The sequence below is a fragment of the Neodiprion pinetum genome, chromosome 2 (genome assembly GCF_021155775.2).
Source record: "Neodiprion pinetum isolate iyNeoPine1 chromosome 2, iyNeoPine1.2, whole genome shotgun sequence".
Taxonomy (NCBI): Eukaryota; Metazoa; Arthropoda; class Insecta; order Hymenoptera; family Diprionidae; genus Neodiprion; species Neodiprion pinetum.
In genome coordinates this window covers 23,167,270-23,171,913 of record NC_060233.1, presented here as the reverse complement: position 1 = coordinate 23,171,913, position 4,644 = coordinate 23,167,270, and positions in this window count along the sequence as shown.

The following is a 4,644-nucleotide window of genomic DNA, read 5'->3' as shown; positions in this document are numbered from 1 at the left end:
GAGCTGAAACGAAATTGCAAGTGTATCAAAAGGATCTATGTTGATTTTGCACCAGCTTCTAAATTCCCCTATCATGCATACAGAGATGAGTAGGTGGTAGGGAGATCTCCAGCCCTCGGCTTTTCGTGATACCAGCTAGGTTGAAGCGTCGACGTGACACCTAGGCGGCCATGCACCGAAGGTGACCCACAATCGTGTGCCAGGCATGAAGTTAGGCGCGTCTCAGAGTATATGTAGATATACTCGGTCGATCGAGCAAGTGGTTGCCAATCGCATCCTTGTCCCCGCTCGCACAGATGTTTCCAGGAATGCAAGAATTGGGATTTTTTTTGTTTCAATTATGAATGTCAACGAATAAAAGTATCTCCAGATTTGATAAATTTTGGATTCAATTAGCGGAAGCGGAACCAAAATAATTAACCATTCCCAGCCCGAACACTTTTTTTTTATTTTTAATAAATATTATTTTTTTATTGATATGAAAATATATGACGCCTGGTGTTCTCGAATATTTGTACACGCAGTCTATGGAAAAATATACGAAGCCAGCTCGATAACATTTATGCAAAATGTGCAATGGGCAAGTGGTTGGGGGAAATTTTTTTCTCTCGAACTGAATCTTCCAGAGAACCATCAGCGAATTCCAAGCAAGCTCCATAAACATACCGAGCAAACGCGCAATCATGGACGTAGCTGTAGTGTGGCTGAGTGAATACCACATGAGGGTGGAGTGATGCGGGACACGGGTTCGTTCGCAGTTCAATCTTTTTTTTTTCTTTTAAATTCAATCCCGTTTTTTTGAAGTTATACTTCTTTAGGCGCGTTATGAAAAACTGATGAGAGTGAAATTTCAAGATGCGCGCGCATCACTGTAACACAAAATTAACAGGATGAAGTTGCCCACTCAACCGAATTCATTAAGTCTCGAAAAATTTGTGAATATTAGTGAAAAAATTGTGATAAAATACTTTTTCAAGTGCTCCAATATAATTGAGGTTAGTTATCCGTATGTATTATTTATTGATATAAATTAAAATATCATTATTTAATATAATTAATACTAAATATTATTAAATTATCAATGTTGAATATTTATTATTGGTTTTTTAATATTTACAAAATAAAGAAATAAATTTAATAAAACATTTAATAAAAAGTTCGTGACAAAAATTTAATAGATTATTTAAATATAATGTAAGACATCCGTTATCTGTTTCATTTTTAAATATAATGTAAGACATCCGTTATTTGTTTTATTGTTTTTTAATGATGCCAAAGAAGTATAACTTCTCACGCGCGTACATAAGTACACGCACCCATTTTTTTTTACTTAATCTCCGCCCCTTTCTTATTTCGGGTAACTCAGAAGAAAGAAAATAAATGAAAGTGAGAGTGGACCGATTTTTTTTCCTTACGTTTTTTTATTTCATATTTTTACTTAATCCCGCTTACTTTTTTGTATTTTTGATAACCGAGAAGGGAAAAAAGGAATGAAAAAAATCAATTCTACAAGTGTGTAGATTTTTTTTCCTTTTTTCTTTTTTTTGTTTCATTATTTGGTAACCCGGAAGAGAAAAATTTCAGTTATCTCTCTCGCAATCATGTTTCGACTGATCAATCCTCGCGTGCTCTTATGTATATATATATAGCGAGTATATATATATTCCAAGCTTGCTTCGAATTCGCTGATGGTTCTCTGGAAGATTCAGTTCGAGCGAAAAAAATTTCCCCCAACCACTTGCCCATTGCACATTTTGCACAAATCTTATCGAGCTGGCTTCGTATATTTTTCCATAGACTGCGTGTACAAATATTCGAGAACACCAGGCGTCACATATTTTCATGTCAATAAAAAAATAATATTTATTGAAAATAAAAAAAAAGTATTCGGGCTGGGAATGGTTAATTATTTTGGTTCAGCGTCCGCTAATTGAATCCAAAATTTATCAAATCTGGAGATACTTTTATTCGTTGACATTCATAATTGAAACAAAAAAAATCCCAATTCTTGCATTCTTGGAAAAATCTGTGCGAGCGGGGACAAGGATGCGATTGGCAACCACTAGCTCGATCGACCGAGTATATCTACATATACTCTGCGAACGTGCCTAACTTCATGCCTGGCAGACGATTGTGGGCCACCTTCGGTGCGTGGCCACCTAGGTGTCACGTCAACGCTCCAACCTAGCCGGTAACACAAAAAACCGAGGGTTGGAGATCTCCCTACTCATCTCTGCTGTAATAAAACTTGTCCCTATTGGACACGGTCTTACATACAGGTCTGGAAACTAGTAGGGTGGGGAATGACTCAAATAATGAGGCAAAACCGTGGTTCTCGTCTTCGCCGTCTGCAGCGCTGTCCCCTCGGGGTGAGCCAATCATAAATCAGGTCCGAACAGCTGATTTTTCGGCATCAACAATCCTGAATAACACTCAAAAATGAAGAAAGATGCGAATAAAAAATGATTGAGATGTTTACTAGCATTGCATGGCAGGTATGAGAATTGTTTTATTTTAACGGAATTCTCAAATGTTTAAGTCAATAAAATCCATAAACATCAAGCGAGGGCTCACAACTTTTGAGACGGTTTCAGATCTTGTGTAGATGATCCATCGTTTACACACTTTACACTGAGTTATGAACTGTCAAAAACTTCGATGAGCAGGTTATCTTATCGGTATATATCTATATCTATCATACCCCGGGCCAATGACGCCCCTAGCGGATAGATTGGAAACAAGACCGTGTGCCTCACTAACGGTGACACCCTCTGTTACGTTCCGAGAGGAACGTTTCGAGTCGATTCTGATTCGCCGCGTGATTGAAATTGTTCTCCTGACTTACGTAGTTGGTATATGTTAATCTCTGGAATCCGCTGATCAGCTCCTCAGATCTTCTCGTTCAACTCGCCTACAATTCTGAGAGTTTGTTAGGTAAGGCTCGTGCAACCATCACTATGCGTGATTGAAATAATTATTTATGACAACACTTGGGTTAATTACACATTTATTAACAATCTCCTTCTAGTTCTCTATGGTAGGTTTACAATTGTGGTACAGATCGGTGTTAATCACTATCGCAGTGACAAACTGTTAATAAGTTTCGGAGGTTCTGAATGAATTATGATGTGATTTGATTCTAGGATTTCGGTAGAGTTCCTATCTGTTCTCTATGAAGTCTGAAGTTCTTCTCTTCTATTCTGTTTTCTGGAAAGGTTGGATTAGAGAGAAAGTAGGAGGAGTTCAAAAGGAGTCGCGGTTTCTCGCGGGTCTCGGATGATTGGTTAAGGATGATGGAATAATTGGGGGTAAGGTTTCTGGTTCGTGCGTGAGATCTCGGTGGTGGATTAGCGCGAGGTGGTTGGTTTAGAGAAGCAAGCAGCGAAGCGCTGATTGGTCTTATTATCATTAAAATGAGGGCACTATCCCGAATTCTGAGAATAAGGGTTTCTTTCTCTGTGAGCTATCCGTGATTTCTCTTCCCACATTTCCGGTGTTTTAGTCTTTGTGGTTATCTTAACTGTTGCAGGTTTTTATTATTTTGGGTTATTACGGTTGAATGGGAAAAAATATATATACCATGTATGTTATGAATTTGACTGATGAAATAACGGTTAATCTAGCGTATGAGAACTATCGATATAAGAATTTGGACGTTATGATGATAACTATGTGTGTTGATATTAATCTACGATTATCGGTAAGAGCACGCAAGGCTCTCTTATGGTAACTGCACGCTGGTCAGGTAGGGCGCAGAGAGGGCGCCGCCGTGGATACCGGCTGGCACGTAACACCTCCCCTGTTAAGATTTGAGCGTCCTCGCTCGAAGTAAGCGCGTGCTGTTATACCGACGTGAAGTTTCCATAATTCGATTACTTCTAAGGGTTAACGTGATAAATCATATAACATATTACATAAAAATTGTGAATCACTTAAATTTACATTTAATTAATAATGAATTATGATTACTTGAATAATAGTGAAGTATAGTGAACAGAATATTGATTAATTAAATACAAGTGAATGTACTTAGAGTGGATATAGTAGTGCTTGATATCTGATATTATGATTATTCTAAGAGTATATACGATTAAGGCAAGTAATATTGATATAAATGCCAATTATTATTCTATGATTAAGGCATGAATTATATAATGTTTGAAATATGTAGTGAATATACTTAAGATTATTCATTAAAAAAAATTTTAATTTTATAAGCTATTATATGAATTATTACAGTTCTATGTAATATTTTGGTATCATCATTATATATATGTTATATTCTATGAATTATTCTATAAGTTCGGATGTTTTGTAATCTGAGGTTGTTCGTTTCTATAAGATTGATTGATTTATTTTGTATATAAGTAAATTTTCTGAAGATTTGTATATTTCCGATTCTAGTATAAATTTCTGTGTTTTCGGTTCTGTCGTGGGTGGAGTCACTGTTTGAAGAGTAGGAAAAGGTTAAAATTTTATTATTGGTCAGTTTCCGTCTGGGGGGTTGGTCGGATCTAGTCTATGAGCTTATATAAGGGTCTGTCTTGAGGAATTTATCGTAAATTTGGATTTGAGTTTCGTCGAGAGAATTTGCAAAAAAAAAACAATTGAAATGTCGAAGGTGTCGGTCGCGGTGGGTGATCT